A 27,554-nucleotide genomic window follows, 5' to 3' on the forward strand; every position below is an offset into this window, starting at 1 on the left:
TGGACCACAGAGAAGCAATTTTTAAAACCATGCACTTTAGCAGTCCAACACTGTGCCAGGGGCAGGCCTGAGGGCAGAACTCCAAGGCAACACTTCCACACCCAGGGAGCCCTGCTGCTGCCTGCCTTCCACGCCAGGATCCCACAGCAGCACTTTGCAGAAAGAGCCCCACTGTCAAAGCAGAAACTGTGCAAAAGTTCACCCGTCCAACTCCTCAACTCCTCCTTGCCGTCCAGGCCTCAGCTCAGTGAATCTGCACCCCCACAGGATCGGGCTCCCCTGTGAGCTCTGGGAGCAAGCTGGGCACTTCTCCCTCCCTACTTATCATAGCAGTCTCATGATTTTATTTTCAGGATATGCAAAGTTCCTGGGCATGCAAGCTCCAGGCAGGCAGGTCCACATCAGTTCTGTTCACTCTGCTTCCTCCCTGCCACCCTCAGCACCGAGCGTAGGGCCTGGTACACAGCAGGTGATTAATAGGATGTGTTGAAGAAGCAGTCTGGAAGGGCCCTTCCCACTCTGACATTTAAAGATCTAGCCACAGGTCTGTATCTCCTGGAAGGGATGAGACATCAGGAATGAAGCCCAAAGCAGGCCTCTGGTCCGGCCTGCTGCACTGGGACACAGGAGGCTCAGGGACTCCCCAGACCAGCTCCAGAGCCTCTACTGTAACCCAAAAGCCAGCAGCTCTCTTCCCACCAATGACCCTCCCACTAGCAAGCCTCCGGATGGGCCTGGAGGGCCAGGGGAGCCCCCTCTTACTCCAGCCACAGTGCAGAGGCTTCGCAAAAAGCCTTTAAAAATTAACCAGTTGCCAGGCATGCAGACATCCTGGCGCGCAGCCACGTTCCAGGGAATATGGAAGTGGCGCCTGGAGAAAAGGGAGCAAGCCTCGTGGAGTGGCTTTCCCGAGCTGTCCCACCCGGAGAGGAGCGCACGCAGATCCCAAGGAGCCGCTCCCAGCAAACCCCCATGTAGGCACCCACCTTCTGGAGGAGGGTGGTAGCCTCAGCCCACCTCCAAGGACCCATGTGAGCAGCAGGCTCCTCCAGGAGACCCTGGGAGTCCCCCTACCACTTAACCTCATCCACTTGCTCAGGTCTGCTGTCTTTCTGCTGACTTCCCGTCAGTCCCCAGGAGGGTGTTTGGAGCCCCACAAGTGGGCTGTAAGACATTCCTGGATGTCTTCAGAAACCCAGATTCTAGAAGCAGGCCACAGAACAAAGCCAATGGCCTGGGCAGCATGACACATCCGCCATAGAGGTCCAAGATACCTCGGCACACAGGCAGGGTGTCCCCACACTCAGAACACGCAGCTAGGTGGGGTGTCCCCACACTCATTACACACGTGGCCAGGCAGGGTGCCCCCACACTCAGCACATACATGGCCAGGCGGGGTGTTCCCAGGCCCAGCACACAAGCAGCCAGGCAAGGTGTCCCCAGGCCCAGCACACATGCGGCCAGGAGGGGTGTCACCAGGCCCAGCACACACACAGCCAGGCAGGGTGTCACCACACTCAGCACACACACAGCCCGGCGGGGTGTCACCACACTCAGCACACACACAGCCAGGCAGGGTGTCCCCACACTCAGCAGACACGCAGCCAGGTGGGTGTCCCCATGCTCAGCACACAGGTGGCCAGGCAGGGTGTCCCCAGCTTGGGGTCAGGGTTTTGATGGGGGACTGCACTCAGACTCCCCAGCCAATGACAGCAAGGCCTGCTTGATGGCCTAGGACCCCTGGATTCACATTCCTAGGCAAAGAGACGCAGAGACATGGGAGGATTAGCCACAGGCTAAAGGTCAAGTGGGCCGAGCCAAGGAAACTTCCAGACCCACCCCAGGGGCCTGGCTGCCGCCACCTGATGGCCAATATCGATGTGATCTATATGCACGCGCACACCCCACTCCCCACTCGCCACCCCCAGGCTCCTCCTCAAACCGTCACTTAACTCGGATTTCAAACTGCTGGTGATGTTCTTTAGTCAACATGAAGCAGAAACCTTTTATTAAATGCTGCTAATTTTTTATTGATCACACTGTGAATCATTTCATTTTCCATTACTGCAAATGTCTCCTATCAGGGCTCCACGATCAGGCTTCTTTCTTCATTCTCGAGTAACTTGTCACTTTTAATCAGTTTTCCGTTTCGGTCTGGCTCAAAAATTAGAAAGCGGGCTCTTTGTATCATTATTGCTTTTGTTTAAAAAAAAAAGTTTCCATGCAGGAAAGGTTATTATACTCGGAATAAATATACATGAATCAAATTCAAATGAAATTCCTCCCTGGCTCTAACCAATTTTAGCATTAGCTTTTATAATTTTTTTAGGTTTATTTTCACGGAAAGACTGTTCATAATTATTGCTCGTGCTCTCCCCAAACACTTATGTTACCAAAGTGCGAAATGTCTTCTAACACAAAGACAGATCTCTGGGAAGTAATTACAGAAATGCATTCAGGGGCAATAATTCTATATTAGCTGTCAGCAGCAGACATCCTCTGAAAGGCACTTGTTATGAAGGAATTATTTGTGCTACTATTGAAGGCATGGCAGGCAAGCCCAAACTGAAAGACTGCATCCGATCAGAAACATGGGCTCCCTCATCAAGGGTCAAATTAAGTTTAAATCATTACCTTGAAGCCCAGCAAACTCGTACCTGACTGTCTATTGTGAAGACGTTTTTGAGGCGCACTCGAGCGCAACGTGGTCTTCCCGTTCGCAGCATGGTGCAATTACCCTTAGTCTCAAAAGGATTCTGCCATGAGCTTGTCACAATAGGGAGAGAAGAGGTGGCAGGGTGTCTATTAAATGCTAACTCATGTCACCAAACAGAATTTTCAAGAATTATAAATTGCCGAGATGCCTTGCCGCTGACCCCCTTGCGTTAAGAAGAGCCCAGAATATTATCGGGAAAGTGCAAGAATTTGCATCAAAGGCAGGAAAGGACTCTCTATGGAGAGCCCACAGGGATGGAGCTAAGAGGACCGGGACCCAATGAACTAACTTCTCAGCCCATAGAAGGTCCAACTGGGATATGCGACACAATACCAGCTTCGTCAGGGCAGAGAAATACCGTAAAATGAGGACAGATTGGGGGGATATGAGGAGGTGTGAATTTCATCTGAGCGTTGTCCCTAACTCTTGGCATAACCTCCATCCAGTCAATTCCTCAGTCAATTCCCTGAGCCTCAGTTTCCCCATCTGTAACAACATCCTACATCAACTCTGTGTGGAGGGCACTCTCTAAGTGGAATGCAATGTTGGCCCTTGCTGTTCAGGTTCAGTTTTTCCACCTGTAAAAGGACAGGATTGATTTCAGCCACCGTTAAAGGAACCACCGGGCCAATGGGTGTAGGAAGAAAGTGTGGGATAAAGAGCAGGGCATATTCCTGGGCTCAGACGTCTCAGGGGATCTGCTTAGACTCATCAAGCCTCAGTTTCCCCACCTCAAAAGAGGACAAGCTAAAGGTCATGGCCTGGGATTGTCCTTATCAATCAGAGTGAAGCACAAACCCAGGCTTCTTTTATCTGCTCACCACTGTTATTTCCAAAAAGACAGGGTACTTTCTTTCTTTCTTTTTTTTTTTTTGAGATGGAGTCTCGCTCTGTCACCTGGCTGGAGTGCAGTGGCAGGGTCTCAGCTTCACTGCAACCTCTGCCTCCTGAATTCAAGAGATTCTCCTACCTCAGCCTCCAAGTAGCTGGGACTACAGGCACCCACCACCACACCCAGCTAATTTTTGCATTTTTAGTAGAGATGAGGTCTCCCCGTGCTGGCCAGGTGGGTCTCGAATTCCTGACCTCAGGTGAACCTCCCGCTTCAGCCTCCCAAAGTGCTGTGATTACGGGCATGAATCACCACACCCAGCCAAAACTGGGTGCTTTCTAAGACATCTCAGGGCAAGAAGCAAAAGAACTACTTCCTCCTAACAGCTGGGGCCCATCTACCCCGAGCAGAGTTCCATGGTGCCCAGCAGTGCTCAGCAGTTGTGGCACCCCTGGCCTCCAAGCTCAGCCCATGACCCAAGTGGGGCCACTAAGACACAATCTGGAGACGTGCTAGAATCACTGGGAAAGAAGGTCCTTAAAGTGGGGACAGCAGAGCTGGCAGATAAGAGATGGGGGACAGGAGTTTGAGCCATGCCCTTCAACTCAGTCACTGCACACAGAGGCTTATATCCTAGAAAACTCCTGTTTGTGAAATTCTGCCGTGAGAATATCCGCTGCAGAATGATTTGCAATAGTCAAAAAAATTAGCATCTACATGTCCACGAACAGCAGATCAATAGATAGATTGTGGTATATTTACAGAGTGAACAGCACAGCAATTAAAATTAATGAAACAGCTACATGTATCAACACAGATTAATCTTCCAAACATAATGTTGAGAGAGGGAAAAAAGCAAGTCACTAAAGATAAACTATATAAATGTAACCTATGGCATCCACATTGTTTTAAAACATGTATACCAATAGTATTTAAATATCATTTATATATATTTCCTGAAGCAAAATATACAGGGAACTGCCAAGCCCTAGCGAGGCAGGAAGAGGAGGGCACTTCGGCGCTCCGCTGGGTGAACAATTCCTTAAGCTGAAAGGTACATCCTGGACAGTCATTGTTCTCTTTTGTTCATCTGATACATTTCATTAAAAAAAAAAAAAAACACCATTACTGAGTCACTAAACTTTTTCAGATGATAAAATTTTAGATGAAGAAAGCACTGAAGAAAGGAGCCAATCCAATCCAGCGCTTTCTCAGAACTGTGACCCAAGAGATTGTCCCTAGGGCACAAGGCAAGTTAGTGGCAGAATCAGGGTTAGTACCCAGCCCTGTGCTCCTTCCTCCCTCCAGTGTGGAGGAGCCTAGCCCTGGTTAGGGGACGGGATTGAAAAAATGATACCGAGGTGCGCAGCAGCTTTCACTTGTAGTTCCAGCTACTTGGGAGGCTGAGGCACAAGGATCACCCAGGAATTCAAGGCCAGCCTGGGCAATAAATGAGACCTTGTCTCTATAAACAAATAAACAAATAGGACCTAAGTATGTTGTTCTAACAGGGCAGGATCTTCTGTCTGCTCACTGTGGAATCCCCAGCACCTAGAACAGCACCTGGCACACAGTAGGTGCACAATAACTCCTTGTTGAATGGATGAATGGATGTAGACTGAGACGAGTAAAGTCATGCACATCATTCCTTAAAGCAGACTTTCTTGGGCAAGCCCCCTAGCTGGACAACACCAAGTTAGTGATTTTTAAGTAAATGCAGATTTTCCACCTCTGAGTTTCAAAAGAAAATCACTTCTCACCAATTTTCTGATCCTCTTGTGGGGAGGCTGAGATTGTGAATCATGGCTGAGCCTGGAAAACCACCTTTGGGGAGATGAGAATGGAAAACGGCCTAATTAAAGGAAGAGCCAGGTACTGCCTAAAACGCATCATGGCCCCCTTCCAGGAGCGCACATCGAATTGAAAAATTACTCCACCTCTCTCCATCGGAGAGCATATGCCAGCTGGCCAACCAAAGGAGCTGGTTACTAAGATCGCACCGTGTGACGTCACCTGATCACGTACTACATGCAAGACGTGGCCAAATTCAGAGTTCAGAACAGTTTCTGGGTATCTCTCCAGCAAAGCCCCTTTTCCGTATAGGGATGGGAGAACGGGAAAGCATCTTGATGGGTACCCACCTGTGACCCCCCCTGCCCTAGGACAGAGGTACTACCGCTGGGGAAATTGAGGCCCCGAGCGGGGAAAGGTCACTGCTAGAGGATGATAGAACAGGGGTTCCAACCTCCAAGAGACCAGTGCTCCTTCTGAGCATGGAGGTGCTTCCTGGGATACCAGGTTCTGAGCTCTTCTGTGTACAAACCTTTCGCACAGATAGAGGTGACCACAGGCTGCAGCTTTTCCACATGGACAATGTGGTTTTCATGGAGTCCAGGGGCTACCATCCTATCTCCATGGCAATAAATTAAGGGCTGAGGAAGGTGGCCAAACAGCACAGGAGAGTAACAACCTCCTCTCAAGCAGAGGTACCACCCCACGGAGCATATGGCAGCACCAAGCCTCACCAGAGACGGGAGCCCTAGAAGTGAGGTTGCATGAGAGCCCTGGGCTAAGCCAGGAATGACCCAGGCCCCTCGCCCACCCAGAAACGCCCATGCCGGGAGCCCTGCCCACACTTGCAACAAGCATTGCAGATCCTGACCTCCACTGGGATGCAGGGTGTGCATTCAGCCAGCCTGTGGTCTCACCCCGCTCTCTCCCCAGAACTGCTTCTGTGTTTCTGAGTACCTTTCTTTCCCAGAAAAAATGAAACTTTACTGTTATTTCTGATTGCAAAGATACCTGCGACTGATGTCAAAGATACAGGCCATCCAGAAAAGTATAAAGAAAAATAGTGAAAATCACCTGAAACCTGAGCAGCAGAGCTTGGGGCTGTGACCACTTGGATGAGCCCTGTCCCGCACATCCTCACCTGTGTTTACGGACATGCGCAGCGATCACCATGTGCAAATAGTATCCTGTACCGCATGCCAATTTGTAACCTTTCTACACTTTGTTCCACTCGACCCTGGGCCATGGTAATCTCTTCCAGGGATCGTTTTCAGAGTCTGCCTTCAAAGCTTCTTCTGGAGGGAAATCACATGGTCCACAACTCCTAGTGAAATGTGAATGGGCCCCAGTGCTGAACTGGGGAGGGGTGGGGGAGTGGTTTCTATCTTAGAAAGGGTTTCCTTGCTTTGTAAATGGGTTCACCCTGGGAGTCTTTGCATTAAGGAGATTCTCCCTCCCGCACACGCATGTGTCTCTGGAGGTGCAGTTCAGGGGGCCACCTGTGTCTGCATTGCTACCATCCACTCCCACGACATCCCAGTCTATCCGTGCAGATGGAAAGGGCCATGTGGTGGGGAGTCCAGGCTGACCTTGAAGGGAAAGCAGCCATCAGCCCGTGACCTTGCGGAACAGCCCATCTCTGGCTGTCACTCACATGTGTGCAGGCTAGTGCAAGCTCACCTATCACGCTCCTGCTCAGGGTGAATCACATGGGGGCCACTTCCTTGCACCCAATAATCTGAGGGGAAGTTTAGGAAATTCCTACTCCGGGAATTCTCAATAGGCGGCTTCCTCTCCTCTTTCTCCTCCACCAATACCCCTTCCTTGGCACAAAATTTGGTGGCTTCCTGGGTTTCGTCACTAACATTTAAATGTGGAGCCCCAAGCTCTCCAGTTGCGGGTTTCCAAGAAGTCCTTGCATTCGGGTGTCCTGGGGGAGCCCAGGTGGGGGAAGTGGGCTGGATGTTTCTGGGAATCAGACTCCTCTGGGAGGTACCTTCCTCTCTTTCTGCCAACTGCCAGTGCTGAGTCACAGAAGATGTGTCGGCCAGACACAGGAGAGGGCCAAGGCCCCCAGGGCCAGCCGGATGCTCCTCTCCAGAAGAGAGGCACAGGAGCATTCAAGGCCATCTGTGTGCTCAAAAAACCCTCAGAGACCCTGCAACGTGCCAGGCGCTGTCCTAGGACAAAGCCGGGAATGAGGCAGACAGATCCTCTCAGGGAGTTTACCCTCTAGTGGGAAAAAGACTGAAGATGCAGAAAATCATTTCTGTGAGTGATCAGAGTATCCAAGGAAATAAAAAAGGTGATGTGACAGGGGCTGGAGGAGGCCAGCTCCAGCTGGATGGTGAGGGAGGGAGCGCCTCCCTGGGAGACAGCATGGGCCAAGCTGCAGGGGACCAGACAGCGATGGCGACAGTGACGGGGAGCAGTGAGCACAAAGGGACCTGAGGCATGCAGCATCGGGCACTCCAAGAACCGAGCGGAGGCCAGTGTGTCTACAGCACAGAGCAGAGAGACAGAGACCCGACGGCGACAAAAGTCCAGAGGAGGGCCCAGGACATGCCATCAAATCCTGAAATCAGAAGGCGCTGGGAGAGAGAGCCCCTCAAGTGGCCCAGAGTCAGTGCACATAACTCCATTCAAGGCACACATGGGAACTCCAGACTGAAGAGAGACTGCGCGTGCTCAAGTCACACACAAGACTGTTTGAGAAACTCCATATTTTAAAATAATTCAACTTGGTCAAATCTTTTATTTTTGCTGTGGTTGTATGAGACAGGGTCTCACTCTGCTACCCAGGCTGAAGTGCAATGGTGCTATCACAGCTCATTGCAGCCTCCAACTCCTGGGCTCCAGTGATCCTCCCACCTCAGCCTCCCCAGCATCACCACACTTGGCTAGTTTTTAAAAATATTTGTCAGCCAGGCGTGGTGGCTCACGCCTATAATCCCAGCACTTTGGGGGGCCGAGGCAGGTGGATCACAAGGTCAAGAGATCGAGACCATCCTGGTCAACATTGTGAAACCCCGTCTCTACTAAAAACACAGAAAAATTAGCTGGGCATGGTCGCGCGTGCCTGTAATCCCAGCTACTCAGGAGGCTGAGGCAGAAGAATTGCCTGAACCCAGGAGGCAGAGGTTGCCATGAGCCAAGATCGCACCATTGCACTCCAGCCTGGGTAACAAGAGCGAAACTCCGTCTCAAAAAAAAAATATTTGTCGTAGAGATGAAGTGTTACTGTGTTGCCCAAGCTGGTCTCCAACTCCTGGCCACCAGCAATCCTCCCGCCTTGTAATCCTAGCACTTTGGGAGGCAGAGGTGGGAGTCCGCATGAGCCACCACACCCAGCCTAAACTGGTCAAATCTTCTTGGGAAACATTTCTAACACGAGAGTTCTGAGTTAGCAAGATGCACCCAGTTCCATGCAAAGTGCCCTGGCCCAGGCACTGGCTGCAAGGTCAGACCTGGCTTCGAATCCCTCAGCCAGAACGGGTCTTCTGATTTGTTAAAGAGTAAATGATCTTCAAACCCATGCTGGACTACTGAGTGCTGGGAGAGAAAGTAGCAGCACCACCCATGCCTGGCCTCTGCGTCCCAAAATAATGATGGGGTCAGCCCTGCCAGCTCAGCAACCATGACAGAGAGTGGGGCTTGGGGCTGTCTGCCCCAGAGGTGCACTGGAGCCACAGTCTATTTTTCTTCTTTCAAGGCTAAGGCTCGGTTCAGAACTCAAAGTGCCACCCAGGCAGGACAGTGAAGAAGCCCACGCAGCCCAGAGAGGGCGAGGTCTTGGCCAAGACCCCACAGCAAGGAGGGAGCAAATGCAGGAAGCAGCTCATCTCAGGACCCCTAGGGCCCACCCCAGGCTCTCCTGTGCCATAGCAAGATGCTCACCTCGAAACCCAGCTCCTGCAGAAGAAAGCAGAATTGTGTGGCTACATTTCTCCAGCCTAATATTCACTAAGCTAGGAATCAATTCAGGCCTCTGTGCTCATGACGTGGCCCAAGAAGGCATTTCAAACAGGTGGCCTGGTACCTCACCTGGCTTCCACGGCCCCCAGGCAAGAACTCCACACCGGAGTTGTGAGAGGGGTGAACACCAGTGGCCCTCCCTGACCCCATCTGGCTTGGGCCTGGGGGGGTCTTCAGCAGCCCTTTCTGATGGAGCCCCAGTCACAGAAACCCTTGCATAACCAACCCAGGCATCCATAGCACCAGCACCAGCCATTTCACACAGTAGCATTCTGGGGGAGCCAGGCTGGTCCCCCTTTCTGACCACAGAATCATCACCAGAGAACTCTAGCCCTGGATATCTCTCCAAGCCTCCCCACTCTCTGTCAGCAACCATGACAGAGAGTGGGACTTGGGGCTGTCTTCAAAGGGGTGCCCATGGAGGCCAGGAAGACTGCCTAGAGACCACAGGACGGTGGCCCACAGAGTGATCGGACTTGCGCCGGGAGGCCACGGAGCACAGAACAGATCCCACGGGCTGACCAAGAGGAGAAAAAGCCTGCCCGGTTCATCGGGAAAAGAGGGCGTGGGCTTGCCCTTCCACCAGCTGGAGATGCATCCCCGTGGGACCTAGGTTAATTATTTACTCTCTCTCAACCTGCGTTTCTTCATCTGGAAAATGGGAGAATGAGAGTGCAGGAGGTTGTTGTGGAGCCCATTCAAGGTAACAGAGAGACTGGCACGAGCCTCACATGTCCTCCCCACTCAACGATTCCTTGGGGCTGCTGTGTGCCAGGCAACGTCCGGGGCAGGGGACACAGCCGTCAACCACACGGACAAAATCCACTAAGCAGCAAGGAATATAATCATCAGAAAATCAGCCAGACACGGTGGCTCACCTGTAATCCCAGCCCTTTGTGGCTAAGGCAGGTGGATCACTTAAGGGCAGAAATTCAAGACTAGTCTGGCCAACATGGTGAAACCCCATCTCTACTAAAAATACAAAATTAGCCTGGCGTGGCAACATGCGCCTGTAGTCCCAGCTACTTGGGAGAGTGCGGCAGGAAATCACTTGAACCCGGGAGGCAGAGGTTGCAGTGAGCCAAGATCATGCCACTGCACTCCATTCTGGGCAACAGAGCAAGAGTCTATCTCAGAACAGAATAATAACAATCAGAAAATCTCAGAAGGTGATAAATGCAAGGCAAGTACTGAAATAAAGGTGATAGGAGGTTGGGCACAATGGCTCACACATGTAATCCCACCACTTTGGGAAACTGAGGTGAGAGAATTGCTTGAATCCAGGAGTTCAAGACTAGCCTGGGCAACATAGCAAGATCCTGTGTACAAAAAAACAAAAATTTTAGCCAGGTGTGGTGGTGCACACCTGTGGTCCCAGCTACTTGAAAGACTAAATAAAGTAGGAGGACTGCTTGATCCCAAGAGTTGGAGGCTGCAGTGAGCTGTGACTGCACCACTGCACTCCAGCCTTGGCAGCAGAGTGACACCCTATCTCAAAAAGACAAACAAAAGACGTGATAGGTTATAGGAACTGTTGGAAAGCAAAAAGCCAACTTCAGCTCTGCCTGTCAAAAAAGGCGTCTCTGGGGAAAGGATATTTGAGCAAACACTTGAATGGCACAAAGAACCCAGGCATTTGACCAGGTGCAGTGGCTCAAGCCTACAATCCCAGCAGTTCAGGAGGCCGAGGTGGGTGGATCACCCGAGGTCGGGAATTTGAGACCAGCCTGGGCAACATGGCGAAACCCTGTCTCTCCTAAAAGTACAAAAATTAGCCAGGTGTGATGGCATGCACCTGTAATCCCAGCTAGTCAGGAGGCTGAGGCAGGAGAATCGATTGAACCTGGGAGGCAGAGGTTGTAGTGAGCCAAAATGGCACCATTGCATTCCAGCCTGAGTGACAAGAGCAAGACTCGGTCTAAAAGAAGAAAGAGAGGGAGAGAGTGAGACAGGGAGAGAGAGACAGAGAGAGAGAGAGAGAGAGAGACAGAGAGAGAGAGAGAGAGACAGAGAGGGAGGGAGGGAGGGAGGGAAGGAGGGAAGGAAGGAAGGAAGGAAGGAAGGAAGGAAGGAAGGAAGGAAGGAGGGAGGGAGGGAGGGAGGGAGGGAGGGAAGGAAGGAAGGAGGGAGGGAGGGAGGGAGGGAGGGAGGGAGGGAAGGAAGGAAGGAAGCCCACCCCAAGGCCAGGTCAGGTGGGGTTTTATAAAGACAGGCAAGAAGTTGGCTTTACTAACTCCTTGTTGAGCAAGGTAGTAGCCCTGCCCCCACCTAACCCGCGCTCTCTCCGCCCACTTTTGGTTTGCATCGCACTCGTCATCGAGTTTATCAGTTGTGTCCTGCATGCAATCCCGTGTAAGCTCCAAGAGGGCAGGAGATCTTCATCCAGGGTCATTGATTATCTCCAATGCCAAGCACAGTGCCTGGCCCAGAAGAGATTCTCAATAATGTTTGTTTAATTAAGTAATTATTAGCACTCAGTAAGTGCTCAGTAAATGTGATCATCGGGGCTGCCGCTGGGGATCAAGCTGCTTTGGAACAAGATGACACTCCATCCCTGGAGGCATCCAAGCAGGGCCTAGAAGAACACGTGCTGGAGACCCTCAGCAGCAGAAGAGGTTTCCAGGTCCTCTTCCGCTGGGAAGGCTGTCAGGTCTGCCCTACGCCCAGTGCGAGGGACAAAGGCGAGCTGGGGCTGCAGCTGCAGGACAGACGGGGATGGACAGTGTGAGCAGCCAGAGCCCAGCAGCACCAAGCCGGAGAAGCCGCCCGCATTTCTGAATCACTAGGGATGTATTGGCACCTCAACGTGCGGCCTCCTACACTGCTTAATGAGGAACGCAGTCATTATGGGGGGCTTGGGGTTCTGGGGTCGGAAGGACAGAAAAAACTTTTTTTTGCCAACATTTTGTACAGAGTGCCAGGCAGAATGGACTTAAATCCTCCCTCAAAGGGCCCCCTGGGCAGGGCACTTCCTGCAAACAATTGGAACTTGGCCTGTAGGGTTCGACTTCCTTTGTGTTAACTAATTTCTGACTGGGGGTTTTCAGCTATTTATTTCTAGAACAATACACTCACTGCAGCCATCTTCCGCGGTGGCAGCGCCACACTCTCCCTGGCTTCCCCCCTCGGCCGGAGAGGAGGGAGGTGTGCAAAGCCATGGAAAAGAGGTGGCTGAAGCAGTCAAGCCCTGTCCCCCCACAAGTGCAAGTCTCATTTTCAGCTCTCTGGAGCCAGAATGCAAGAGAGGACCTCAGAGGGGTTTCGGAGCCCCCAGGATTTCTGGGCAGGCAAGTGACAATGTCGGGGGTGGGGAAGAAGGCACAGCCCCAAGAGGAAAGAAAACCTTCCTCCCTTGGTCATTAACCGAGCCCCGCCCCCCGCAAGCCTCCCGCCTCCTCGCGCACGTTCCCCGTTTCTGTAATCGTTTTCTAATCTGCTCGCCGCTTCCTGCTTCCTCCAAGCCACCTTAATTGGGAACTCTTGAGTTCACAAGGAAAGTTCCTCTCTGCTCTCTGAGGACACCTATCGAGGGCGAGCCAGGCTCTTCATCATAATTCTTACCAGACATGGCTAATAATGACCCTCTTTTGCTAATGAAAAAAACACACACATGCACACATTGTGGCTGCGGTAATTAAGCCTGTGACGAGTTGAGTTGGAGGGAAATTAGATTTATTTACACGCTGTTCTGTTGCTGATGAGGCTCGAGCTATCGGGAAGCTTTCTCATTAACCCTCGTTTACAGGGTGTGCTCTTTTGTGCCTCTACGAACCCTCTGTAAATTGTAGTTGGTTAAAAAATAATCATAATTAGCCATTCTTAGAGTAGAGTTTTCTCCTATAACTCTGTTAATCCTCGAGTTATACTACCCAGATGCTGACGGTAATAAAATGCCCAAAGGATTTCAGGTCTGAGCTGCAGCCATATCAACGCATCAGCCAACAAGTGTTGCTGGAATGCCTGCCACCAGGAAGACCCTGTGCCAGGGACATTGTGGATCAAAAGTGAAGTCAGCCAGGCGTGGTGGCTCATGCCTGTAATCCCAGCACTTTGGGAGGCCGAGGCGGGCAGATCACAAGGTCAAGAGATCAAGACCATTCTGGCCAATATGGTGAAACCCTGTCTCTACTAAAAATACAAAAATTAGCTGGGCCTGCTGGCGTGCACCTGTAGTCCCAGCTACTTGAGAGGCTGAGGCAGAAGAATTGCTTGAACCCAGGAGGCAGAGGTTGCAGTGAGCCGAGATCGCCTCACTGCACTCCAGCGTGGCACCTGGCGACAGAGTGAGACTCTTGTCTCAAAAAAAAAAAAAGTGTGGTCAGAAACGGCCTTGCCTCGGAGATTATGAAATCTTCCCTCTGGAAAGGAATTGGGTGAATGGCTGATTGAGGTAGAAAAAGAATGATGCAGGGGCCAGACTGAAAGCCAGGCCGAGTTTAAGGTTTCAGTAGAAGAAACAGGGAGCCACTGAAGGCTTGTGAGTGAGGGAGGCGAGGTAAATGCAGTGTTTAAACAAAATTAGGTGACAGCCCACAGAGATAACTGGAAGGTTTCAAAGTCAAGGGTTTTTAGAACGGACTTGCTGTCCACTGTTGATCGCCTCCTTTGAGTATAGAAAGAGGCCTGAGAGGCCATGCTGTGGCTATGACATATAGGCCTGGGGCTTGGCATGCAAATCCTGGGGCAGCCTGCATCAGCCCAGGCCGCCTATCACCCCTGGGGTCTGGGAGGCTGTGAGTGCGTGGCCCACCACCATCTTAATGACAGCTCTCTCTTTGGAGGGACTGTCATTTCACTAAACACACATACAGACACTAAAATGCTTCCCAATATCAGAAATATTAGGCAATGACAAAATATGTCTTAGAATGAAAACAACACCATCATTGAGTGCTTGGAAAGCAGCCTTTTGGAAGGCCAGTCCCCACCACAGTGATACAGAATTGGGCTCCTCCCCTGAGTTCTAACACTGGCCAAGACAAGGAGTACCCGGGCTGTCATCGATCACTCCGTGGCACCTTTCAGGAGCATCTTCCTACCAAATGCATGGCTCAAAAGGTCCCTGCCATCCCTTAAGCTTGGACCCAGGGAAGCTTCAAGTTGGAAGGGACCTAAGAGATTACATCATCTGACCCAGCTCTGGCCTCCTAAAGGCCACCAGCGCCAGCTGACACACCTGCATGGAAGGGAGGAGGTGGCAACCATCAACACCTCCCAGGGCACACAGGCAAGAAGGCAGGGGTCACGGGTGGGCTGAGGAACAGGGTGAAATACCCATGATGAGTTCAGACACTTGTGAGCACCCCTGAGGACAAGTCCATTGTGAGATGGGGGTGGGGAAGCCAGCATGCAGCGGGGCAGACAAGAGCAGGCCTCAGAGCCCCTGTCCACATGGCTGCATAATTGTTTTCTTCTAGAGTGTGTGGCACTTTTAAAAGTCAAAGTCCTGCCAAAAGACAGAAATCCCACCTAACTATGGTGAGAAGTCCCATTCCATGTCACCAACATGCAACAGACAACTGGCCTTGAGCTCAAGTCTTTTGTTTTTCTTATAAATTACTTGTCACGATGTACAAGGACAGTTATTTCTTTTCCATTACATTGTGCATTGTTGGGATCGAATCCAACACTTCTGTGTCCTCCACACCAAAGACAAAAAATTGACTTTTAGTCAATGCTTCTTTACAAATGAGGCCAAGAATTTCCATTCTCATTTTCCCTGTGTTTCCATGTTCTATCAGAGATTCCACAGGTTCGTGATGCTCTCCCCAACTCAGCTTAAAACTGGCTACATTGACACCTCCTGTAGTCGGAACTTCTAGCAAAGGGAGCTTTCAGGAATGAGTTCATATAACCACGCTCATGTTCCCGTGCAGAGAAGATTGGGTGAATAAGGAGACCAGCCCCCGCCCCCCACTCCTACCAACAGCAAGGCTTGATGAACCACCTGCTTGAAGTAAGTTTCCAGGACACTAGGAGCGCCTGCATAGTGAGGACTGCCACGCCCATGCCAAAGCTGAACGCTGTTTCCCCAGCATTTGAAAATCACCATGGCCCTCTCCCATGGAACTCACCTGTCGGCAACTTCTAAAATCATCACATCTCCACAAGCTATTGTGGACACTCAAACCAAGCCAGACACGTGACCACCTGCCTCCAAATCCCCCTTGGGTGAGGTGAGGAGCCCGGCTCAGCAGGAAATATGCCCCTGTCACCAATTCTGATGAAGAATGGTCTCGAAGACAAACACCTCACGTGCCCCGACAACCCCAACAGCAAACTCAGGTTTCCCTGCCATGGCAAGTGCGAGATTAATTTCCCCCAGTGTACTGAAGGGGAAAGAAACAATGACTCACGGCTCCTCCTCTCCTCTCCCTGCAGGTTAATCCCTCCCGCAGAGGCGCCCTCGGCTCCTCCCCTCCACACCGTTGGTCTGGTCTGGCTGTGGTCACCCTGGTTAAGAATTGCGGCACCTCCTCCCCAGGCAACTGTAAAACATCCCTGGCTTCTCCAGCCTCTCATCAAACTCCAAGTGAACACCTGCTAAGTGGTAGGCACTTCCTGCCTCGCCTGCACCTGCCAAAGGTGGAAAATGGTTTACCCAGGAGCCTAAACACCAGAAGCTTCCAGATCAGGAATTGTTATAAAGGATTTTGTTTTTTCTGCCACCCAGGCTGAAGTGCAGTGGCACAATCTGGGCTCACTGCAACCTCCACTTCCTGGGAATCCATTCTCCTGCCTCAGCCTCCAGAGTAGCTGGGATTACAGGTGCCCAAAACCATGTCCGGCTAATTTTTATATTTTTAGTAGAGACAGGGTTTCTCCATGTTAGCCAGGCTAGTCTGGAACTCCTAGCCTCAAGTGATCCACCCACCTCCGCCTCCCATATTCCTTAAAGAATGGCAAGGGAGGAGAACGATCCAAGATGGCCGATCGCTAACATCCCGGGATTGCAGCTCTCAGGGAAGGCGCAGAGAACTAGAGGACGCCACACTTTCAGACAAAGTCTGGTCGCTCACGAAGCAGAAGATCCCCCAGTGGTGGAAACACACGAGTCGCCAGCACGACTCTCGTGGTTGGCGCAGCGGTTCCGCCGGCACCTCGATGCGGCAGCGCTGGGCGCAGAGTAAACGGGACCGGTTCCCCTTCTGACCGAGGTTTGGAGCCCCGGGAAGGCAGAGTCGCCTACTACGGAAACAAGAAGGAAGCCCGACAGGAGAATCCTGGGCAGAAAAGCACCATGAGTTTTAACGCCGCTGCTCTGGCCCTGGGAACTAACAACCTGGACGTCCACTCAAGAGACCTAATCTGAAAGTTGGTAATTTCAAAGACGACAGGAGGATAAATTTACAATGACGGGAAGAAACCAGCGTAAAAAAGCTGAGAATACTCAAAGTCAGAACGCCTCTCCCTCTAACGATGATCACAGTTCCACATCAACAATGGAACAAGGCTTGATGGAGAACGAGCGCCTCCTGATGACAGAATCACTCTTCAAGGAATGGATAATAACAAACTTCGGTGAGTTAAAAGAACATGTTGTAGCCCAACGTAAAGAAACTAGGAACTTTGAAAAAAGGTTTGATGAAATCCTATTGAGAATAGACAACTTAGAGAGGAGTATGAGTGAATTAATGGAACTGAAGAATACAATACAGGAACTCTGAGAAGTATGCACAGGTTTAAACACTCGAATTGTTCAAGCAGAAGAAGGGATATCAGAGGTCAAAGTCCAACTTAATGAAATAAAACGTGAAGAAAAGATTAGAGAAAAAAGGATAAAAAGGAATGAGCAAAGTCTCCAAGAAATGTGGGACTATGTGAAAAGACCAAATTTACGTTTGATAGGTGTACCTGAATGCGACGGAGAGAATGAATCCAAGCTGGAAAATATTCTTCAGGATATTATTCAGGAAAATCTTCCTAAACTAGCAAAGCAGGTCAACATTCAACCCCAGGTAATACAGAGAACACCACAAAGATATTCCTCAAGAAGAGCAACCCCAAGGCACATAATCGTTAGATTCACCAGGGTTGAAACGAAGGAGAGGATACTAAGGGCAGCCAGAGAGAAAGGTCAGATTACCCACAAAGGCAAGCCTATCAGACTTACAGCAGATCTCTCGGCAGAAACTCTACAGGCCAGAAGAGAGTGGGGGCCAATATTCAACATCCTCAAAGAACAGAACCTTCAGCCCAGAATTTCATATCCAGCCAAACTAAGCTTCACAACTGAAGGAAAAATAAAATCTTTTATGAACAAGCAAGAACTCAGAGATTTTATTACCACCAGGCCTGCTTTACAAGAGCTTCTGAAAGAAGCATTACACACAGAAAGAAACAACCAGTATTAGCCTTTCTAAAAATACACCAAAAAATAAAGAGCACCAACATAAAGAAGAATTTACACCAACAAATGGATAAAACAGCCAGTCAACATCAAATGGCAGTAACCCTAAATTTAAATTAACTAAATTCCCAATCAAAAGACACAGCCAAAACCCAACGGCATGTTACATCCAGACCTGTTTCACATGCAAGGATACAGAAAGACTCAAAACAAAGGGATGGAGAAAGATTTACCAACCAAATGGAGAGCAAAAATAAATAATAAATAAATAAAAAGCAGGAGTTGCAATTCTTGTATCAGATAAAATAGATTTTAAAGCAACAAAGATATAGTGGTAAAAGGATCAATGCAACAACAAGAGCTAACGATCCTAACACCCAGATAGGAGACTTAGATTCAATGAGACAGAAAATTAATAAGGATATCAAGGACTCGAACTCAGATCCAGAACAAGTAAACTTAGTAAATATTTATAGAGCTCTCCACTTCAAATACACAAAATATACATTCTTGTCAATACCACATCACACCTACCCATAAGTTTAAATGAAACATTGATTGGCCATTATTAATTCCCAATTTTTTTCAAAATAAAGCAATATTTCCATTTACTCTCCCTCTTTCTCTTCCTCTCCTTTACTTATTTTCTTTTTTTCCTTCTCTCAAAAAAAAAGAAATCAACTTGTAAACCTCTAGATCCAGGTCGGCAATGTCTCTTTCATTGCTTGATTTCCTTTCTTCCCTTCCCTCCCTCCCTCCCTCCCTGCTTCCTCCCTTCCTTCCTTCCTTCATCCCTTCCTTCCTCCTTACCGTCCTTATTCCCTTCCTTCCTGCCTTCCTCCCCCACCCCAAAAAAAAAAAAAAAGAATGGCAAGGGATACACACATGAGTGACAGAACGTTAAAGCAAAGTAAGGGAGTGATCACCATAAAGGTCAATCTAGCAGTTCCTTCTGGAAGAAGAAAGGAGGATGGGGAACAAGGATAGAGCTTCGGAAGTAGCTTGCAAAGTACTATTTCTAGACCTGGGAAGTGGTTTCAATGGCGTTTGCCTTACAAATATTCACTAAGTTCTACTTTGTGGGTTTCACTAGATCTGTGTTTCATTTAGTAATAAAACCATTTTTTAGAAAATAATAAAAGGAAAGCTTGCTACCCCCTTGCCTAGAGGCAGTGCAACCCAAGAGCCAGCGAATGGCTGGAGGGTGACATCGATCCAGCCCAGGGTCAGCTTACAGACTAGGTGCTGCAAGCCCTAACAGACAACCCTGGCAGGACCACAGCAGGCTCAGGAGCAGCAGGTACTCATAAGAGTTCTCAGCCAGGAGTGCACTTTGCAGGGCAATGACTGTTGTAAAGCATGGAGTTGTGCTCCTACTAATCCAGACACACTGAACCTTCCTGCTTTTAACGATTGTGCCGACCGACTTAAGAGTTAAGATCCCTAAACTCTGGAAGTGTTGTGAGTTTGAAATGTGTTGGGTGCCTAACATTCCAAGCGTAAAGTCCTTTGTGTAATTCTAAAACCTCCTTCAGACGTCACAGGAGGTGGCCCTGTCTGCGCAGATGAGGCCAGGGTCCCTGCTGCACCTGCCCTTTCGCCCTGGTTCTCTTCAGGGAGATTTAGAGTTGGGGGTGTTCCCTGGGCTGTAGATCCGAGGGCCAGGATCACTTTGGACTTGCTTACACTGTAACCCCAGTGTCCAGTGTTTGCCCAGTGAATGGATGGATGGAGGGGTGGATGGGTGGATGAATGGAGGGATGGGTGGATGGGTGGATGAATGGGTGGATGGGTGAGTGGATGGATGGGTGGGTGGGTGGATAGATGGACGGATGGATGGGTTGATGAATGGAGGGATGGGTAGATGGGTGGATGAATGGAGGGATGGGTAGATGGGTGGATGAATGGGTGGATGGGTGGGTGGGTGGATAGATGGACAGATGGATGGGTTGATGAATGGAGGGATGGGTAGATGGGTGGATGAATGGAGGGATGGGTAGATGGGTGGATGAATGGGTGGATGGGTGGGTGGGTGGGTGGATGGCTGGGTGGATGGGTTGATGAATGGACAGATGGGTAGATGCATGGATGTATGGGTGGGTAAGTGGATGGATGGGTGGATGGGTGGGTGGGTGGATGCATGGGTGGGTGGATGGATGGGTGGATGGGTTGATGGTTGGATGGATGGATGGATGGGTAGATGGGTGGATGAATGGGTGGATGGGTGGGTGGGTGGATGGATGGATGGGTGGATGGGTGGGTGGATGGGTTGATGAATGGATGGATGGGTAGATGGGTGGATGTATGGGTGGATGGGTGGGTGGATGGTTTAATGAATGGATGAATGGGTAGTGGGTGGATGGATGAGTAGACAGGTGGATGAATGGGTGGATGGGTGGGTGAATGGATGGGTGGATGGGTGGGTGGGGTGAGTAGATGAATGGATTAATGAACGAATGGATGGATGAACTAATGAATAAATTTGTCACCCTTCCACAAGAGCTTTCCTCTCTAGCATATACTCTAGGGGATCAGGAATCCTATCTGTCTTATTACCACAGACCCATCAGCACCTGAGTCAGGGCTCAGCACACAACAGGCCTCCAGCATATTTTTATAAATGAATGAGTGAGGAAAAGCCAATTGTGCTGGGGACAGAGGACATGAAGATAAGCTAGACATGGTCCTGTCGCCAGGGACCTCATCATTTATACAGGAATGGAGAAACACACATCACACAATGTGACGAGGGCAAGTGGCACAAGATAAGAACACAGGTTGAACTCAAACTGAGCAGAGAATGAGGGAGGGCTTCTCACAGGAGGGGGCATAGACCTCACCCCTGGAGAAAAAGCCAGAAAGTCTTCCCCTGAGACTCAGGACAGCACCCCATAGGCAGTGGCTGGGGTCCCCTTCACCCCACTGACTTCTCCCCAGACCATCCAAGAGTCATCTCCCCAAATCCCCCCTGCTGTGCCGTCACCACCCCCTCCCTCCAACACACCCACATCGCACACACACACATGCACACACCAACATATGTACACATACACCCACATGTACACACCCACATGTACACACACCCACATGAACACATATCCATACATTCACACACATGTACACATATACACATACACACATACATATGCACACACACACACACACACACACACCCTGAGAAAGCCCTTTGCCTTCCAAATGTATGACCTGAGAGAGGTTCGGCCCAGGTCACTTGCCCACTCTACGACCTGGGTCTCCCCAGCAGTAAAGGGAGACAATGACCATGCCTACCTTGCAGGGCTGCTGGGGGTTAGATGTAAGAAACCATGAAGGGTCCTGCACAGCACTGGTCACATCGCTGCCAACAGCTGCATTACAACACATGCACCCCCTTCTCTGCCGCATCTGCTTCCTTTGCTCAACATGATGTCTACACGAGTTGGGGGCAGCAGCTGGTTGTTCATCCTTACAGCTGTGTTCATAATTTTTGTTTTCCAAAGGGTCAGTTTCCACCCAATCCTGTTGTCCCATCCATGTCACCACAAACAAACAGAAGATCACAGATCAGATCAGCCAGTTCCTTCCTTCCCGGCATTTGCCGGGCAGCTCGTTTAAGGTTTAAAACATTTTCATCACCACGTCTGGCAACTAGATACCACTCAGCAGAAAGCTCCCTCTCTCCTCCGATGGCCCCTTGTCCAAAAATTCTCACAGCTGAGGCAGCCTGCTGGCCCCAGGGACAGGAGGAGACAGAAACGGGGCTGTGTCTGTGAGTCACCCACTCCCACAGCCAAACTGCAAGAGGAAGGAGATCGATGTGCTCTTCTCAGGCCAAAGGGAGATGTGTGTGGGGAAGATGGCAAGGGCCCCCAGCCCCACAGACAAACTCTCACTCCCATGCCCTGCCTCTGGGAGCCTGAGAGCCACTCCCAAACATGCAGCCTCTCACCGCCGGTCCCTCCATCTGGGCCACTGCAAGAGAAGACCACATTGCACGGAGTCCCACCCACTCCACCAGCAGTTAAGCCTTAACAACGTGAGAGTGTTTCCATGGAAAGCAGTATGACCATTCCTGAAAAAAATAAAGCAACCCAAAGTCCACCAACAGAGGAAAGGGTAAACACAGTGGACTATGATTCAGCCTTAAAAAGGAAGGCAGGCTGGGACTGAGCTCACGAGGTCCTTCAGAGTGGAGGCTTAAATCCAAGGTCATGGCAAAACATCAAAATTCATTGCCAGAACTGTGATGTTACAGAAAAGGACCGTGGAAGGTGCGTGCAAGACCCAACACAGAATCATGGCCTGAATGGGCTCACTGAGGACATTCAGCATCAGTGGGAACGGGGAAAGCTACAAAGCCTGCCGGCGGATGTACAGCATGAAGATGGCTCCAAAGACCACGTTCTTGGTGGAAAGGAAGTGGCTGCATCCAGCAGGGCTGCTGAGGCCTGTGGATAGCATGCCCAGCATGAAACCTCCCTTGCACCTCTGCCTCTTTTTCTTTTCTTTTCTTTTCTTTTCTTTTTTTGAGATGGAGTGTTGCTCTGTCCCCCAGGCTGGAGTGCAGTGGCACAATATCGGCACACTGCAACCTCGGTCTCCCAGGTTCAAGCAATTCTCCTGCCTCAGCTTCCTCCAGTAGCTGGGACTACAGGAGTGCACTACCACGCCCAGCTAACTTTTTTTTCAATTTTATTTTTAGTAGAGACGGGGTTTCACCACGTTAGCCAGGCTGGTCTCAAACTTCTGACCTCAAGTGATCTGCCCACCTCGGTCTCTCAAAGTGCTGGGATTACAGGTGTGAGCCACTGCGCCCAGCTGATTGCCTCCACCCCTTTTCTTCCTACAATCCCATTCTTGGTTCCCTTTCTCTACCATCACCTCAATCCAATGTATGCAAAAAGGCCACCGCATAGAGGAGCAACCCCATGAGCCAGCAATGGGCCCTCTCTTTTATTAAGTAAAAGAAAAAACTGAGTAGAACAGTGTTTGCCAAGGCCTGGGAAAAGGGCCATGAGGAGCATCGTTTCATTCTGGGAAGATGGTTCTGGAGATGGATGGTGGTGGTGGCTGCATGGAAGGGTAAATGTACTGTACTTAACACCACTGAACTGGACATGCAAATGGTCAAAATGATAAATTTCCTGTGACATATATTTACTACAATAAAAACGAATTTTCCTGGGCACAGTGGCTCAGGACTGTAATCCCAGCACTTTGGGAGGCCAAGGCAGGAGGACTGCTTAAGCCCAGGAGGTTCAGACCAGCCTGGGCAACAGAGTGAGACCTCATCTCCACCCACAAAAAAAATTTTAATTGGCTGGACATGGTAGCATGTGCCTGGAGTCCCAGCTACTTGGGAGGCTGAGGCAGGAGAATCGCTTGAGCCAGGATGTCAAGGCTGCAGTAAGCCATGATCACACCACTGCACTCCAGTCTGGACAACAGAATGAGACCCTGCCTCAAAAATAAAAAATTAAGTCAAAGAAAAGGGAGGAAATTCTGATATATGCTACAAATTGGATGAAACTTGAGGACATTATGTGAAGGGATACAAACCAGGCACAAAAAGACAAATATTGTATGATGCCACTCACAAGAGGTCCTACCTGCAGTGGTCAAATTCATACAGACAGTAGAATAGTGGCTGTCAGGGTCTGGGGGGGCGGGGAATGGGGAGTTAGCGTTTAACGGGAATAGGGTTTTACCTGGGGAAATGAAAAGAACTCTGGAGACAGATGGTGGTGGCAGCTGCACCAGAATGTGACTATACCTGATTCTGCTGAACCATGCACTTAAAATGGTTAAGACAATAAATTTTATCTCTTTTTTTTTGAGACGGAGTTTCGCTCTTGTTACCCAGGTTGGAGTGCAATGGCGCTATCTTGGCTCACCGCAAACTCCACCTGCTGGGTTCAGGCAATTCTCCTGCCTCAGCCTCCTGAGTAGCTGGGACCACAGGCACGTGCCACCATGCCCAGCTAATTTTTTGTATTTTTAGTAGAGACGGGGTTTCACCATGTTGACCAGGGTGGTCTCGATCTCTTGACCTCGTGATCCACCCGCCTCGGCCTCCCAAAGTGCTGGAATTACAGGCTTGAGCCACCGCGCCCGGCCCTATCTCATGTATTTTTACCACAAATTTTAATGGAGGAAAACAGTAGAATGCTGAGAAAATGTACAGCAGGCAGATGCAAGAAAATCTAAAGCAGAAGTCAGGATATTAACAGGACCAAATGCAATTCAAGGGAAATATCATTCAATAAGACAAGGTAGTTTCGTATTTTTTAAGCAAAGGTCTGCAGCCCTAGTGAGCCTGAAGGAGGAGCCAGGCACAGAGAGTGAGGAATCTCCTGCCCAAGAAGTGACAGAAAGGCTCGTCTCCCTTCTCACCCGTGCTCCCAGCATCGCTCCCAGGAAAGCAAGGTTTGTGGTGGGCAAGAAAACGTTCATGCTTCCGTCAGCTTGAGGGAGACCTGGTGCCACAGCAGTGAGAGATCCTTCTTAAGACATCCTCCCCCTGCTTTCAACAAGCCTGTGACCTTCAGAACAACCCGAGGCTCTGGGGGACTCACAGTCCTTTGGCTTCTTATAAAACAAAGTTTCAGACCCTGGAAGGCCCAGGAAACTCAGGCCTGAGCCTGAGCCTGAGCCTGAGCTGCGAGGAGGCTGCCAGCCTCCAAGGGAGACCCTGTCTGAAACCAATGGGCAGATAGATTCCCTGCATCTCAGCAATAAAAGCAACAGCCCCAGCACTGCAGACCGAGCTCGGCTCCTCAGAGGCCAGGCTCATCACAGCAGCATCTCCCTTCTCACTTCCCAGCAGTGCTATGAACTGGGGCCTCTGGTCCCATTTTACAGATAAGGAAACTGAGGCTCACAAGTCAAGTACTACGGTTAAAGTCCCAAGTAGGAGGTTCTGGGATGCAAACTTATGACCTGGCAGACCCCAGAACCCAATTCTTTTTTTTTTTTTAGAGCAGGGTCTCACTGTCACCCAAGCTGTAGTGCAGTGGTGTGAACACAGCTCACTCAATGCTGTCTTGAACTCCTGGGCTCCCACCTCAGCCTCCTGAGTATCTGGGACCACAGGTGTGTGCCACTCATGCCCAGGTAATTTTTTTATTTTTTTGTAGAAATAAGGTCTCGCTATGCTGCCCAGGCTGGTCTCAAACAGCTGGCCTCAAGCCATCCTCCTGAATCAGCCTCCTAAAGTCCGGGGATTACAGGCCACCATGCCTGGCCCTAGAACCCAACTCTTAACCATTAGACTATGATGGTCTTCTGAGACGTTCAAACAACATGGGGGACTTCGTAGTCTGGAGACCAGGGAAAGCCAGGGAAGGCAGAACTCAAAATGGGCCAAGGCACCTACATCTTTGTTCCCAGTCTTGAGGCTGCATCAGGTACAAAAAACAGCAAACTACCCCTTAGCCATCATCACGCTGATTCATATGAACCATTCTGAGATTTCACAGCACTGAGATCCAGGAATGTATTTGATCCAAGAGCCCAGGGAGTGCTGTTCATTGTCACTGACATCTAATTAGATGTCATTCACTGTCATCCACAACTGATTAAAAAAGGGAACTAGTGGAATGATCAGAGAGGGGCATGCACAGTCAGAAGTCACACAGGAAGTTCCCACTGAGGAAGGCCTCCAGCCAGGCCTCATCCTTTAATCCCAGGGAGAGTCAGACCCCACCAGACCCCCCAGGAACATGCCCTTGAACATAGCATCGAGGACAACATGCCAGCAGGCACCAGGACACAGAAGGAATCCTCTGAAGGATGGCTAGGCCAACACGCACTGTCTGCCTGCCAGCCTGACATGCGGCCCTTCGTATTTTATTGCTAATTAATTTGGATGGAGATGTCTTTAAAACGAGGCTTACGTCGGGTCCTCCCCACTGCCTGTGAACCAATTTCATTACAACAGAAACCGTGTTGCCAAAATGAGAAATCCCCTCCTTTTCAGGCCTGTGCCCTTGAAGGCATCTTATTAGAAAAGACCATTTCTTAATTAACATTTTTGATCTTTAATCCATTACACATCCCTCTAATCCTGTACGGAGGTGCGGCTGGCCCACTTCCGCAGGCTGGCTCTGGGCTGCACAAGGCTGGCAATTTCAGCACTGAGGGCTCGCGCACAGCTGGACTCCGCCGCGGACAGTCTGCAGCTCCCAGACACCACCTCTGCTCCAGCCGTGGGTATGTCCCTGCGCGGGAGCCAGGAACGGGGGCACGGCGCAGACACCCCCGGATGGGCCAGTCTGCAGACAAGAGTTCATTTCATTAACCCCTGAACCCCATCTCTTCTCAGCCCAGAATGGTTTCAAGCAAAGGCTGTTTTAGCAGATCGGGCTCCCGCCAAGCGTGAGAGCCGCTAGGCTGGGCTTCCCTTCCACACATCGCCTGCAACCCGGCCACATCTAAACGGAGAGCCGGGGCCATCAAGGTCACGGCACATGCACTCCCACGACATCCCCTGCTTTGGAAAGCACTGGACCTGCCCCGTGACTCTGTCCTTCCTGAAAGATTTTCTTCACGGAGTCAGAACACGCCCGCTCCCAGTTTTCTCCTACCTCCCTTCTCTGCCTCCTCAGTCTCTCCTCCTCATCCCATCCTTCAATGCCGATGTCCCAACCTGCAATGTCAACGTGGCCCTAGACCTTGGCTCCTCTGTTCTCAGTCTAGACTTACCCCCCAGTGGGCGCCTCTGTCCCAGCCACACACTGATGGTACCCAAAACACATCCCAGTCCCCTCCTCCCACGATTGCCAGACCACAGGTTCAAGTGCCCCCTCAGTATCTCACGGGTGTCTCAAGCTTATCATGGACAAGCCACACTCTTGAGCCACAGCATCCACCCAAGCTGCCCTACATCCCGACACATTCTCCCAGCACCCTGCACCTCAGTGAGCACAGCCCCAGCCACCAGCTGCCCAGGCCAAAAACCTTGCGGCTTCCTCAGCTCCTCTCCTTTTCTCATGCCCAACACCCAGTCCAGAGACAAACCCTGTTCAACCAACTCCAAAAGGAAACTTGGGCTCATGCCTGTAGTCCTGGCACTTTTGGAGGCTGAGGCAGGCAGATCACCTGAGGTCAGGAGTTCGAGACCTGCCTGGCCAACATGGTTAAACCCTGTCTTTACTAAAAATACAAATATTAGCCAGGCGTGGTGGTGGGCACCTGTAATCCCAGTTACTAAGGAGGCTGAGGCAGAAGAATCACTTGAACCCAAGAGGCCAAGGTTGCAGTGAGCCAAGATCATGCCAGGGTAACAGAATGAAATTCTGTAAAGAATAAGAATAAGAATAAGAAAGAAGAAAGAAGAAAGAAGAAGAAGAAGAAGAAGAAGAAGAGGAGGAAGAGGAAGAAGAAGAAGAGGAAGAGGAAGAGGAAGAAGAAAAACGAGAGAGAAAGCAGGGGAGGGAGGGAGGGAGGGAAAAAGGAAAGAAGAAAGGAAAGGAAAGGGGAAAGGGGGAAATGGGGAAAGGGGAAAAGGGGAAAAGGGGGAAAAGAAAACAGGAAAAGAAAAAGAAGAAACTCGGAATCTGACCTCTGCTCACCTCCTGACCTTGCTCCCAGCCCCAACAGCTCACACCTGGATGAGTCCTTGGTCAGCCCCGACACACAGCTAGAGGAATCCCTTCCAGATAAAAACCTGATCACACCACTGCCCTGCGCAAAGCCCTCCCTGGCTCCCCATCAACTCAGAGGAAAAGCCACGGCACCCACTATGGCTCCAGACCTGAAATGAGACATTTCTGCCTGCTTCTCTAGACAACTTCCGGACCTCACCTCCTTCCCCTCTGCTCGTCTTTCTCCTCTCCCCTCTCATCTCCCAACCTCACCCTTCCCCCTACCTCATTCCACACCCCTGTCTC

At 50.4% G+C, this 27,554-nt stretch overlaps 1 protein-coding gene across 9 annotated transcripts in view; it reads right to left on the reverse strand.

The window, feature by feature from the left end:
- The window catches only part of ZNF423 (zinc finger protein 423), a 367,433-nt gene that overhangs the window by 252,620 nt on the left and 87,259 nt on the right, over positions 1-27,554 (reverse strand). The window contains exon 1 of one of the 9 annotated variants that reach the window (XM_035282136.3): positions 20,956-21,630. The exons of the other annotated variants lie outside the window; for them this stretch is intronic. The gene's annotated coding sequence lies outside the window, so the exon portion shown is untranslated. Of the gene's footprint in view, positions 1-20,955; positions 21,631-27,554 lie in introns of those variants that run through there. 9 annotated transcript variants of the gene reach the window in all.

Source organism: Callithrix jacchus, chromosome 20 (genome assembly GCF_049354715.1).
Source record: "Callithrix jacchus isolate 240 chromosome 20, calJac240_pri, whole genome shotgun sequence".
Lineage (NCBI taxonomy): Eukaryota > Metazoa > Chordata > Mammalia > Primates > Cebidae > Callithrix > Callithrix jacchus.